The sequence below is a fragment of the Candoia aspera genome, chromosome 1 (assembly GCF_035149785.1).
Source record: "Candoia aspera isolate rCanAsp1 chromosome 1, rCanAsp1.hap2, whole genome shotgun sequence".
Lineage (NCBI taxonomy): Eukaryota > Metazoa > Chordata > Lepidosauria > Squamata > Boidae > Candoia > Candoia aspera.
This window is the reverse complement of record NC_086153.1, coordinates 164024426-164039564: the sequence shown is the minus strand read 5'-3', so window position 1 is coordinate 164039564 and position 15139 is coordinate 164024426. Positions and strand designations below refer to the sequence as shown.

The following is a 15139-nucleotide window of genomic DNA, read 5'->3' as shown; positions in this document are numbered from 1 at the left end:
TAAAGCAATATTTTCCAAACAGCATTGACCTGCAGTAAATTCAGACCATTGATGTGTAGTCTGAACAAACCTGTGTGGTCTTTCTATTAGACTATCCTATGTGCAGACAAATAAAAACCAAATCTGACAGTGTGGTTGCTCTTCAGAGTCAGTGGGAGCTGTTTTCATAGTACATATCTTGCTTGTGTTCCTCTGCCTTTCCTGCTTGTCCCAGAAAGGCAAAAACATTTTTCCTGGGTTGTGTCAGCCAAAATGGCAACCGCATGTTGCCTGTCTTAGTGATGGCTGAAGTTTAGTGGATTCACATCAATCAGCCTGATCAATGTTTGTAAAGTGCTTTTATATCCTGAGATGAAAAGAGTTTATGTAAAAGCCATCATTCATTAAGGCTACTGCCCACAGGTTCAGAAAGGAGAATTCCTGTTTTAATTGAAGACCGCATAAAGAATTCATGGTTAAAACATTCCTTTCTGAACATACTTCTGTTCCCAATGGGAAAAAAATGTATTTTTGTAATTTTCCTGCTCTTCATTTCTTATATGGCCAAACTAAAGGTTACACAATTCTCTCAAAGGGTATGTATAAGATCTTCCTTGTTCCCCTAAAACCATTTTGCTAGAGAGGGCGAAACCAGGTAGCTAAGACAACTTTCTGACAATTTATGTAAGTGAAGTTTAACCGATTCTAATCTCTGTTAACATATTTTGGCAATTCAGATTTAATCTAAAATGTTGAAGTCCAAGTCATTTGATGCAACACAGAAACATATAGCACACTTCAGAGCTACATGCTGGATCGGATTTATAGCCCAACAGCAGGTATGAAAGTGTACAGCAGTAATGTCCTCTTCCCGTCACAGCATACAAAGCCTCTGTGACTCACCCATACATCTTCTTCAGTTATTTGAAAACCAATAATCAATATCATCATTTATAGCAAATTCATTTGTTTATAACCTTCAGCACTCTTAATCCAGAAGAATCCTTGCTGATTTAAAACTACTGGGTGGACCAATATGTATCCTAAAAATTGATCTGTGTGAGTGATGATGGTAATAGTGGTGGGGGTGGAAACACTTTCTTTGGTAGAGTGTCACCATTGCCATTGACTAATATTTCTGATAATCAAAAAAAAAATCTTTATTTGTGCAATCACTCTGCCTTATTTGTGGAATCTCACTGGATGGCCTAGCTGATGGAATCTTCCATTTACAGCCCTCATAAACTGTCACACTGTTACTGTTACTGGAATCTTTTTTCTTGTTTAAAAAACGATATTAAGGAGGATGAAGTGCAGTAATTGTGCAATGCCCTTTGATTGGGGGTGATAGGAACCTTCCAGTCCCAGTAAACCCCTGATGGGTTGACACCAAGGAGGCAAAAAGGTATATTTGTAAAGAGGTTGCTTTAAATTTTAGAAGAACTGTACTGTTTTTTAAATTTCAGATCTCACTGCCACTTCAACCCTCTTAGTAGCACAAAGCCAACCTGAAATGAACATCAAGAAAAATCAACAGTAATGAGAATTTAGTCTGGCCAGTTAACAGTAGGAAGAAATTTTTCCCAAATAATATGTTGTGAAAAAAAAATATTCTTTTTCAGAAAGAAAAGTCCAAGAGGAGTCATCAGAAGCCAGAAAATGAAAAATAAACCAACCCATATAATTCTAATTAGCCAACAAATATGGCCTAATATTACTACAGATTCATGTTTCCTTCATAGGTGTTGGATTTGGACCTATTCCCAGTCACTTCTGGACTAGCATTTCCAGATGGCTCCTACAGAATCCCCTTTTTAAAATGAAGATGATTCTGAAGATCTTCACTATACCCACAAAGCCCAATATTTATAGGCACAGAAAAACAGAGGAATCCAGCCAATCCAGCAACTTATTTTGTTGTAGTTATTTATTTAATTTTGGTACTGCCCAACTCGAAACTAAGTCTGGGTGATTTGTTCTTGATTTCCTGCTTTTAGGTGTATGTAAAATTAGCAATAACCATGAATATGATGTTATGATCCTTGAACCCTAACTAGACAGACACAGTCCTGCCTCATCAGGGGAATTCCAAGCTGAAGACCTGCTGATTAATCAGCTTGTGTACCTGGACACAAGGAATTGCAAATACTACATATTCGTATAAAGTTCTTACGAAAGTTTTAAGACCCAAGTCATATTAGAAAAAACGTATGGCAGCCAAATTACCCCCTACCTAACAACTTAGATATTTTATAATATACTCAAATTGAGGACTCCGTTCAGTCACAGGTTCCTATTATAAACATTAGTACTAACTTTCACTACAGTAGTTAAAAAGCATAGAACAACAATTTTTGGTTGGTTAAAAATAAATCAACAAAACAATCCATCCCTAAATAACTGAAACCACTAGTTTTCACTAAATCAGCTGTATAGTACTCATACCATGTCTTCCTAAGAAGTACACTGTAGTCAGACAAGAAATACTGTATGATAGTTGTGACTACTGGAAGGCAATATTAGAGTGGACTATGAAAAACTTGATTACAGTACAATAAAATAGCTTTCCTGGCACATGTGGCATGTTTCCCTGAAACTTCTATAGTTGTCATTGCATGCATAGATACTGTAAGTGCTTTGGTGAATATCCATTGTTGATCCATACAGCACACAATATTTTTGTAGACCATAATAGTTTCTTTAAAAAATCATATGAAATCAAGATAGGCACAGATCCAAGTCACACTCTGAAAAATTATTAAATTAAACTGATTATCTATATAATGTGGAGGTGACCAGAATATATATCCAATAATGATGATCAATTACAGGTCGTAAGATAGAGCATAAAAAGAAACAAAATCTCCATGTATCTCACAAGGAAATTCAAGGAAATTCAAGTTATAATAATTACAGGCAAGTAAAGCCTAGAGCAAAAATTCCTTGTCTACTTTAGATAAGAGAAAATGTATTTCTGTCATCTCTATTTCATGAGTTTCCTTGAAGATTTAATTTTTTTCCCTTTAAACTAATAGATCAAACATTCTTCACACAGTTCATACAACGTTCCCAACTACATGAGGAGCACCCACTAGGCTAAGACCACCAACCAATTTTTATGATTTCTTTACACTACAAATATTTGGCAGAACTCAAATCACTCTATAAAATAAACCCATGGATTCATATGCAGCTTTAGCGTCCCTTCCCAAGTATACTTTGGGCATCTTCCCAAAATAACTGGTACTCAGCATATTCCAATATCTTAAGAAAATAGATCCCCTTTTCCATATTTCCCTGCCACCCTCTGTTATTTAATGGGAGTGTATCATTTCATAGCCACCCAGATGTATATGAGAAGATGTCTTATACTAAGTCCATCTCTGCATCCATGCACACTACTCCTATTACTATTAGCTTGTGTCAATTTCAACAGAAAGCAGTTATCCAAGGTCTTAGGCAGGAGTACTCTGATTCTTCCTACTCAAGTAATATGATCGATCTGTAATGTAATCAAATGGCAAGGTTCACACCCTCCCCTTTTGTATTCAGAAAGATTGTGAACACTTCTTTTTCACCAGCTTTAGGCTCTAGCTCATTGGCACACTGTGCTTCTCAATACCTGTAGATTTCTATTGTATTTTTCATGGATTATTATTTTACTTGGTATTATTTCTGGGTTTGTTTCATTTTGTCGTACTGTACACTGCCCAGAGTCATATGCTTGGGGTCATTAACAAATATGGCAAATCACAGAACAATGTCCCAAACTTCAGGGCATCCACATATCCCTGGTTTGTGCATTTGGGTCATGGGTGTCTGGCATTCGGTTGTGCAGGTTGAATATATTTATAAAATCCATAAGTTAGTTTATGTTGTGGGATTTGCAGAGCAGGTCCTGCAAACTGTGCATCTTGGAGCCAAAGCACTTCCCAACATACGTCACTGAAATCTTGTCTAGCGTTGTTTTTGGTCAAGGGTTAGGCAAGCTGACAGAGGAGTGAACTGGCAAAGATATATTGGATGGAAAGAAATACTTTAAAAAGTCCTGGCTGCTGTATTTCAAGTGCATTCTGTAAACTGAGTGTAACATTAAATGCCATTAGCTCCCCAAAAGTAAAGCTAAACTGGCCAGTTTGGGAGGAAACCTTATCCCAGGAGAATTCATCCAAGGCCAGATCCAGCACTCACTAAAACTAAAGGAAACTGTTCCACCAACCTCAGTGAGCTGCTGCTTAAAGGATCTGCTTTTAAGCTCCACCATAGTGCAGCTCTTTTCCAACATTAAAAGCCACAAGAAGTGTGGCAGAAATGCTTCTCCTCCCCTGGTGTCTTTATTTCTCAAGCCAGCTCAAACCTATGGCAAGCATGCTCCCCTAACATTGCTTTTGATATTCAGAGCTGGCTTTTTGTTCCATCAAAGCAGGCCGCAGAGTTTCCTGTGAATCCAGTGGAGATGAGATTGAGGCAGGAGCTCCAGGATTCACAAAAGGTTTCCTATAGCCCAATACAGCAGGGTTGTTTTTTTTAAGCAGTGGTGTCTGTAGAGGAGAGGTTAAAAAAGTCAAGTCATGGCCATGCTGCCCCTTTTGTACATGTGTTGATGCCCTCTCCTCACTACCATCTCATAAAGGACTGGAACAATTTGCAAGTCATATCCCCTTCATATATATTCCAGTAGTCAGAAGTTTATTTCCACTGCTATCATAATGTCAAGACTGCCTTGTTTGATAACACATATTAACTGTAGGAACACAGACTTGCTTTACCCCACCTGTAGGTAACTTTGAGGTGACACTGAGGACACCAAGAGAAACATAAAATGAGGGGAGGGGAAATAGTTTGCCCAGGCAACCAGAACTGCTGCTGCTGTTGAGTAGGAAAGCTGGAGGGGAAAAGTGGATCTTCCTGGTAAGTGTCAAGAGGCTGGAGGGGGAAGCAGGACTAGGTAATCATGCAGTTATTTCCTGCCCAGAAGCTTCTGATACCATGGCCATAAATTATTGATGTCAGTCTCCTAGACATCACAGGCAAGATTTGGTGGTCTTCTCCTTCTGCTGTTGTACAGTGATACTTGGATCATTCACGCAAAGGTGCCCTCCCTCCCACTGCTACATGACATTGATAGAGTTGACATGTCATCTTGCATCAAGACTGCAGATGTCCAATTAACAGAAACCATTCCTCCGAGTGATACTTTAGTATCACAACACATTGCCTCTTAGAAATTATGGTGAATGTCGCTTCTTTCTTTTATCATCTGATTTTTATTAATACATGGAGCTAGACTATCTTTTCTTAGTCCGCCCCCCAAATAAGTTTTGGTTATTTAGCAAGTCTGAAGTTGTAAAAAATCCTAAATCCATCATAAGATCTGGAACTTAGTTGACTATCCCCAGATTCATCAATGCTGCCTGGGGAGTGTGTATTCCTTGGCCTTATCCTATATCCTGCTAAAGTCATATCTCGGCCAGTTAGTCTAGCTGGTTGTTGAACATGATACACATTAGCTTTGCCATTTAAAATAGTACTGTGTTGCCATGCTAACTCTCTGTGGTTTACAGTGGTTTCAAATATTCCTGAGTTTGGGAATAATCGACTAAGTTCCAAATCTCATGATGGAAAGGAGTATTAACTAGTTTAATAATGATCTAAACTGTGAATATTAGAGAAGTCATTTTTGCTGCAATCACTAAATAGATGAGACAAGGGAGAGTTGATGCACACAATATAGCTCTAGAAGTAAGCATTACAACATGATGAAAATAATGGAGTGAAATCCATCCAGATAACCACAATGTTTGCTGTACAAGGCCTATAATTATGTGTCTGCAATCACTTTACTAAGATGTCTTGCAGCTTACAGCTTCCTGCCAGGAAAGCAGAACACTGCTAAAGATTGTGTAAAATGCAAGATTTTGACTTCACCAGAATTTGGGCTCATAAAACTACCCAGAGAAAGAAGCCACTGATGTCACATTTGGTGCTGAAAAAGGGACAAACAGCAAGCAATACACTCAGCTAACATTAACAATCCCGGTCCTGGAAAGGCTTTTTTTTAATGCACGTTTTTTTTATGACCCAGAGCAAGCTAACTGTAAAAATATGCAAGTACAAGCTGCTACAACATGGTGCCTGAAATTATATTAGTTTGACCTCCAAAATACCTGCTGCAGAATAAAGTTGTGAAAAGAAGGGAGATTCCCTGAATGGGGAGTGGCCATAAACCTCTCCCTTGCTACCACATTTCACTTCAAGCAAGATTCACTAGAAATGTAGACTCCTATTTTGGTAAAGTATGCAAGGAATTTGAAACAGCTTTGATAAGATCAGTAATTTACTAAGCTTACTAACTAGTACAATTAGGAAAGGAACCTACTTGTTACCCAGCTGAATTTTTCAGTTGGCTGTGCTGAGAGTTGTTTATTTCCCTTTGGTTGGAGAAATGCAGCCTGATTAATGGTAGGATCTAGGAGAATCATAAGGGGAACTTAAACACACTAGCCTGTTTTAGTTGTATCAGTTCTTGCCCAATTCCTCTTCCACTAAATGCTTTGAGACAATAGAACAGCCTAACACAGACTGTGCTTGCTAACGTTCTTTCCTGTTCCCATTAAATTTAACCTCCATACACGATCAAAAAGTCTGCAGTTTCATCGCGTTTTAACAAGGGCGCATTCCAGCTCAGAACCACAGAACGAATGCAGCCATGATGGACAAGCAGTACTGTTTATGTGCTGCAGAGCACAGAAGGGAATGAAGCCAACTACTGTGTAGGTCGAGATGTTACAGAGTTAAGCGTATTGCCCAAGGCCACACAAGGAGTTGGTGGGTAGGACAGGACCTCATAGATTCCTGGCTCATGGATATAACCATGCTGCCACTCCTAAAAATACAGAGGACTGGAACCTTTTCATCAGAATCAGATCCATTCTTGAAATGAAGTGGGATTCTCCCCTTCTTTACAAAATAAATAAATAACTGGTCAACATGAGAAGGATAGCTTTGCAAATTAATACGATTTTGTGTGTCTGATCTATTATATATAAATATCTGGCTGAAAATAAAATCTTCCTACCAGTTTAAATATAGCTGCCAAAGTTTAGTCCAGAAGCCCTTCCTTCCTCCTCTTCCCCCCACCTCCACTTTTTTCTGTTCTGGCACTGTTTTTAACCCCCTGAAAATAGAGGTTTATTCTGGAAATGCTGACAGTTTGTTAAGCAGAGCATCACATTTGCAACACTATAATTATGCCCCCTTCTATCCAATCCAAAGAAAACATGAATTTCTTGTTCAAACAAATCTCTGCATGGTTTTAGCCCCAGATTTAAATCCTTTGGACTAAAAGGACAACCATCATGTATTCTAAACCAGCTCTGTAATGAGCAGATGTGCAGAAAGATAAATTGAGACAGTTTTCACCTTTTTCCCCCTAACTGGAGTAATGTCTCTTCTTATTTCCAGTGATTAAATTCCAATTAAGCTGTTGCCTGTGATGATGGTGATGGTGATGATTTCAAAAGCAAATTAGCCAATCCCTAAGTGATGCCTCTGCCCACAGACAGAGCCTATTTACACCCACTAGCCTTCTTCATCTTTCCAAATTAAATGTTTGTTTCATACAACCTTTCAGTGTGAGATAATGTGATGGAATGCAGTGTTAATGCTTTCAGTGGTTCTTTTAAAAAATGTTTCTGTTTTGATTATATATACCCATGTCATATTTTTTCTTTACATCAGGTTTTCCATGGCTTCAGAGATGGTCTTAGGTAAGTGTGTGAAGCTTGAAACATGTCAAACATTTGAGAGGCAAAGTAGCTATTATCTCAGTGCTTATTTCCTGACTTTCTATTCTGAAAATCTGCCTGGCTCATAGCTCTATACAATGTGGCCTAACATGTGCGCTATATTCTGCAAAGACTTACCAACATATACAACAGCAATGTGTGTCAGGAGAGCAGGAAGAGATCTGCACTCTACTTTCACCTTTCTCCATCTCTTAGTTGTAGTTTAAAGATGAGGGCTGTCCCTCAGATGTGAATCTGGGTACAAAAGACAGGAGCAGCACATCAACTATGAATCACATCTACATTCAAGATAGCAGTAATTGCTATACTTATCAAAATAAATTGTTCTTGATTAGGTCTTCTTGTTACCGAATATTTGCTAAAACATTGAGGAAATGCATTTTTTAACCACTGTTTAGAGTTTCTCACTGATTCAAATCAATTACACATCATTGGCTTCATGAGCCTTGAGACACCATTATGCAATAGATGATGCTATGTGTATAAAAACTGGTCATGCAGAAGCCTTAGGGAAGTACCAGAATCCATCACAGATTTCAGGGTTACTGGATTTTAGACAGCAGCGATGAAAATGATCCTCTAGTTTTATTATTCTCGACTCCAATTCTCCACAAAAACATTAATTCTTCTCAAAACAAGTGTTAATTTGGGAATGTTTTATCCAAACAGAGTAGACTGGGTAACTAGATTTGTAAAACTGTATATTATGGATACATATATTTTTAAAAGCAGAAAACATTATCTTTAAATGTATGTATATTAGGGAATACACCAGGTACACATACTACAATTTGCAGATTCATAATTCATATGTAGTTTGAATTTATGTCAATAAAGTTGCATTTAGGAACCTATGTGGTGCAGCGATTGAGATGTTGGACTGGAAGACCCACATTTATGTCCCAACTGAGCCATGGAGTTCATTGGCTGACTTTGGGACAAGCCTTATAGCTCAACTTAATCTCCCTTTGAAAATTTTGTGAGGAAAAAGTGAAGAAAGGTCCTAGTATATATGCTGCCAAAAGCACTACAAAGAAGGGCAGTCTATAAAACTAATAAATAATTGTCTGTTCCCTAGATGCATTGAAAAGGTAGCTGGGACCACAACCCATAGGGACCTTTCTGTTCTTCCAAGAAATGTTACCTCTCCCTGCACAGCCAGTGAGTTATCTGAGATATCTTGGTTATCTATCAGAGCTCCAACTATTGGACATGAGGGAGAACGCTCCAAAAATGTACGTGTACATTTATTTTACATGGGTTCAGTTATAAACTGTCACAGAAGAGACATTGTTTCCTTCCTACCACCATTTACTGTGATGGTTCTTTATTCCTTGAACTTCCCCAGTTGTCTCATCTCTATATTTATAAATATTGCTATATGGGTTTCATTCCTCCATTCCTAGCTTACTTAACTACTATACCATACTGGTTTACAATAGTTTGATTCAAAATAAAATAGTTTCCTAGCATTTCTGTTCAAAAACTTATTGCAGGGGACATTCTTGAGAGTTTGTCAGATTGTCTGTGTCAATTAGGCAACTTAATTTGATAAAAGTAGTCCTGATACCACTTCTTAAGCTTGTATCAAGGAATGCTGCTTCTTAAGTGTGCATTCTTTTATTCATATCCACTCATGGCCTATTCATTCACATATTTAGGTAAGCATTATGATTGTGCAAAATATTTGAAAGGAGGTTTTAGAAAGCACATGCAAGTGAACAATGCATTCCTCCCTGACGTGTTATAAACCTCCCTGAGTCTGGTGTACCAGGATGATATACAAATTAGAATTAGAATGGCTGCCCACCCCAGACGACTTTGGGTGGCTCAATCATGAAATAAATAAATAAATGTGAAAGCAGCTGTGTCCTTTGGAAGGCTTGCAACACTTCCACTGAGACCACTAATAAAGTGAAGCAGTTACACCTTCATATGTATGCATACGCCTGCAACATCCTTCAAAGCAGCTGCATGAGATTTCCAAAGGATCCAGATGTCTTGGAACTTTGAAGAGAGATGCCTCACTCATGGTAATGTCCCTTATGAAGTATCCCTTCTGAATGCTTTGCACAGCTCTAGTAAGCTGTTTGGGTTTACTAGAGGTCCTGGAATCCAAAGGCTTGAGATAGGTATGGCTGAACCCTCCCCAGTGTATCTTGGAAGAAAAAGATGTTATGCAAGATGCCTTTCAGGTACTCAAAAAACTATGTGAGGTTTTATGATTAGCTGCAAGTAATCAGACTGCAGACCTTCTTAGGCTGACAAACCCATTCAGTTTGGAGCTGAAGCACAACCAGACCTCCCTATGGAACAAACTCATGCTTGCTTCTTGAAGACTTAGGGCTTTCACCAGGCCAGCCCATGGCAGGTTGCTGCCTGAAGCACAACAGCAAATCTCCCATTCTCACATGATAGGTCCCTGCTCCACCTATTTTTGCACACGTGTCAGAAAACTGCATGAATACTTTTGCCCTAACCCTTGGAAAGCTGTTACAAAAAGCCTGATGATAGATCTCATAATGAGGCATATTTCTGTCCCTCAAATGACAAGTCCTCCTTTAAATGCAGAAGCATACTGTGTATCTTCTAGCAAAGGGCTGTGATTAATAATTTGTTGTTTTGCTATAGCATCCATATTCTTGTGCTGCCTTCCTTAATCTAACTTTTTTCCAAGCACATTGTCCTAACAGTGAGAATCACACTGAGACAAGGAGTATTTCTCTAGTGTTTATTACTGCTACATAAACAGAATCCTAACAAACTGAATAAGCGTGGGAAAAACCCAGACATATAAACCCCAAAAGCTAAGGCGGGCCTGATCTGTGTCTCTTTGAATGGCTGCTTAATTCCTCAGTACTATGCATGCGTTTTCCACCCTGGATGGGAGCCCCTTCCTGCTCGCCATCATTACTCATGACACACATGGACTTTGGCTCCCAGCATGACTACCCTGCATTCTGATAGTACGGACATAGCAGTATGCGTTGTTTGGATTGCCATCTTGTAACTATCTTGTGACTTGTGTGTAATTTTTTGGGGGGGAGGGGATTAATGTTTTATTGTATTCTTATTTCCTCGTTTTTGTGTTGTTGTTTTTTACTTTGTCTTGTTGAGGGTTTTTTTAAGAAAAACTTTGAGCGCTTTCCTTTTTTACTTTACTTCAACTTTCAGAGTCTGTTGAAGTCAGTCAGCATCAAAAATCAAATCAAATCAATAAATAATTCACCTAGAAAATGCCCAGGTTGAGGAAAGCTAGTGTTTGTAGCACAGCCTAATATAGACTTGGGGATATAGTTTGTACTATTTATAACCTAAAATAGCTAATGGTCTGGCTAAAAACAAACGGATATTGATGACTGTGAGGTGTGAAAGTATTTCAGGAATGGAAACTGTATAATGTTGATTTTAATTAAAAATTGGTGCCAATGTATATTTTTTAACAGCCAAAAACAAATGAAACAATTCAAAAAAAAAAAAGAACATATAGAATATGTAGTGCATTGTTTCCTTAAAAATTGCAGAAAATGCGTTCTTAAAATTAGGCATGTGATATTTGGAAGTGTTTGAAGAATCCAGAGTTGGTCTGGGGATGGAAATGATCACTTTACAATAATGGGGCTATCCATTCAGCTGTCCGACCATCTGATAAGGTGGATATTTTTATTCAGAGAAAGATTTTGCTTGTTTTCTTTTATATATAATTGTACATGTTCAGCATAAGGGCTCCTCTTGAGATGGGGTGGGAACTTGCTGACTCAACTGTTATCAACAGCCAACTGTTTACCTTCTTATTTAATCCTTTATTTTCATGTAAAGAAGAGTCAGGGATACACTTTGAAACTCAAACTATTCACCCTAAGGTATTTTTCTCTCTCTCTCTGGAATCTTGCAACATCTCACAACAAAGCTGACATAGCGCAAGATACACTTTTTTCCTCATAAATTGATGGCTGTTCGCTCGTTTCAATCATACATTAAAGAGAATATCAAAAAGAATAGGGGGAAAATAAGGATGGGCTGCATTTACAAAAGTAAAGATAACATAACTGGAACGTAGCATCATATGCTTTCCAAGATATGGGTATATTCATTCCCTATGGACTCTTGGAGGCTAGACAAGCAGCTGATGATGATGAAAGCAATGCAAACAATTGCACAGGTGCAAAACATCCCGTAAATCTAATGTCAGTTATTAAGTAGCATTAAGATGCCATTGCCTTGCACTGAATGAGACAACCATCTACCTGGCCTAGCCAGGGCTGTGGGTAGCAGCTGGGTGGTCCTGATTAAACCACCAGGCCTTTCCAGAGAAACCCCAATATGAAAAGGAGAACCCAGCTAAATAATCTTGGTGTTGTGTGCTTTAAGCAGCAGCATCTCTCCTCCTCCAATTAGGGACTTAAATCAGGCTTTATTCTTTTATTACCTTTGACTGGTGAATTAAAGAAAGCAAAGAAAGACATTTTTGCTTTTCTTTTGAGGGCTCTTATCAGCTGTTGCATAGTCCTATGATCAGCAGACATTCCTTTCTCTATAAAGAAAAATATTCAAAAAGAGAGAGCATTTTCTCAGCTGGGTAACTTCCCTTTCCTTCTCCCCACCTGGCTTCAGAGTTGTCCAGGGATGCCCAGTGGGGCTTTCTCTCTTCCTCAGCCTGTCTGAAGGGGATGGAGTGTGACCTGGATCATACTCCATCCCCTTGGGATGGATCAGACAGGTCTCCTGGTCGTCGTCTGGAGAGCTGCCCTGCCATGGTCATGCCATGTTGGAGGAATGTGGGTTGGCAAAGCAGACCAGAGGACCAAAAGCTTGGTGTGATGTACAGGGGCTGCAGGACCTGTACTTCATTCAGAGGCCAGTTGGGTAGCCTGAAAGAATGTGAAGATCAGCAGAGGAGCAGTGGAAATGGCAGCATGAAGATAGAACAGGTGCTGGGATGCGCTGGCTGGGAAGCCAATTGGCAAGTCAGAGATGCTATGATCCAGAAGAGTCTATGATATCTGCTACCTGTCAGATCAAAAGTGAAAGTATCCAGGATCAGTTTTGTGAATCAAGACCATTCCCACAAAAACAGTCATATAGTATCCGGACTGTAATATGCCATAGACAAAGAACCGATATATGGCAGAACATAACAACAACCATGAACTGAAAATGTTTGTGGAAAGAAGCAAAGCTATAAGCAGAAAACAGAGGTATTTGTTTGAATCTATCCACTGCACAGAGCTGTGGTTTAACAATGGGTTGATTTATACATAATAACTAATTTATGTTTAATATGCAGGATAAAAGCATCTATTGTTGTTTATTTGTTCAGTTGCTTCTGACTCTTCGTGACTTCATGGACCAGGCCACGCCAGAGCTTCCTGTCAGTCGTCAACACCCCCAGCTCCCCCAGGGACACGTCCGTCACCTCTAGAATATCATCCATCCACCTTGCCCTTGGTCGGCCCCTCTTCCTTTTGCCTTCCACTCTCCCTAGCATCAGCATCTTCTCCAGGGTGTCCTGTCTTCTCATTATGTGGCCAAAGTACTTCAGTTTTGCCTTTAATATCATTCCCTCAAGTGAGCAGTCCGGCTTTATTTCCTGGAGGATGGACTGGTTTGATCTTCTTGCAGTCCAAGGCATCTATACATTACAATATTGTCTTTAGAATAGGGAGGGGCTTTTTTTTTGGCCTCCAAGAGCTTCTGGGGAGTCTGGCAATGATCATGGGAGTAGGTGGATTTGATATTTTTGGCAAAATATAATTGTGTTAAGCTGCAACTTAAATGGTAATAAATAAATAATAGGTTAGGCTTAGACTCATGGTCACTGAAGCGCTGCCAGGCCCTTACTCACCACTGATACACTTTCTATAAACCATTGTACCCAATGAAACAAAAGGCACAGTGATAACTTTAGCAAGCAAGAACTCTGTGACTCAACCGTAATGCTTCAGTTAAAACCCATGAATTAACATGTTAATCGATAAACTCAACACGGGTTTCTAAGTCACCTTCACATTTAAAACGTTTGAGCATGCTGATATGAATTCAGTTATGCCAAACAAGTGCAGGAAACATTTCACATTTATTTACAGGTAATCCTTGCTTACTGACTGCTCATTCAGTGACTGTTTGAACTTATACAGTGCTGAAAAAGTAGATTTACAACTGGTCCTCGACCTTACAACGGTCGCAGCATCTCTGTGGTCATGTGATTGCAATTCGGGTGCTTGGCAACTGGCGCATATTTACAATGGTTACAGCGTCCCGTGGTCATGTGATCACCATTTGCGACATTCACAGCTGGCTTCCAACAAACAAAGTCAATGGGGAAGCCGGCAGGAAGTCACAACTTGTGGTCATGTGACATCGCGCTTAACGACTTTGGATGATTTGCTTAATGGCCACAGCTGGAACTGATGTTGTAAGTTGGTCATGGTCATGTGATGATTCACTATATGACCATGTTGCTTAGCGATGGAGTTGCCAGTCCCAACTGTGGTCAGTAAATGAGGACTACTTGTTTTATTTATTTGTTTATTATTATCTCAACAAGTGACTCTGGGCAGCAAACAAAATTAAAAATAAAAGCAATTACAATAATACTGTCCTAACAGCCAGGAAACACGCTGAGACAAGGAACTGGTCTCTAATGTTTATTGCTAGTACATAACAGGAATCCTAACAAACTGAAGAAGCGTGGGAAAAACCCAGACATATAAACCCCAAAGGTTAAGGCGGTCCCGATCTGTGTCTCTTTGAATGGCTGACCAATTCCTCAGTGCTACGCATGCGCTTAACAGTCTGGATGGGAGCCCCCTGCTCGCCATCCTTACTCATGACAAATACAAAAATTAAAATACATACCTGCTAAGAATAAATCATACACCATAATCACTAAAATACCCAAGAAACAGATCCCTGCACACACTTGGAGTCCCAGCCTGGGCACAGAGCCAGGTCTTTAAGGACTTACGAAAAGTCAGCAGGGTTGGGGCCATCCAGATCTCCAGAGGGAGAATGTTTCAAAGGGCGGGCGCTATGGCAGAAAAGGCACGTTTTCTAGGCCCCAGGTTTGTTTTTCTACAAACGTAGCTAGTCTGTAGCCATATCTAATGCCAAAACCAGTTCTTAGAGCAGCTCACTTGTTTCACCTTACCATTTTCCACTGCGGAGTTGTTTTTAGAAAGCTTGGTTTGTATTGTGAGCCTTTTCTCACACACAGTTCCACCACTCCATAGTATTTGTTCTGCCATCTGCAGAGTACGTTCAGAATGTGAGAACATGAGACAGGTTACATGGCTCTTTCAAAGGCTTCTTTAGTGAGCGTTTTTAAACAAATTAATGTAGAAGAGGAGGGT

The 15139-nt window shown here is 39.4% G+C and overlaps 1 protein-coding gene across 5 annotated transcripts in view; it reads right to left on the bottom strand.

The window, feature by feature from the left end:
* RUNX2 (RUNX family transcription factor 2) overlaps positions 1-15139 on the bottom strand; it is a 165135-nt gene that overhangs the window by 13272 nt on the left and 136724 nt on the right. The window contains exon 6 of one of the 5 annotated variants that reach the window (XR_010068831.1): positions 7905-8021. The exons of the other annotated variants lie outside the window; for them this stretch is intronic. The gene's annotated coding sequence lies outside the window, so the exon portion shown is untranslated. The remainder of the gene's footprint in view (positions 1-7904; positions 8022-15139) is intronic. 5 annotated transcript variants of the gene reach the window in all.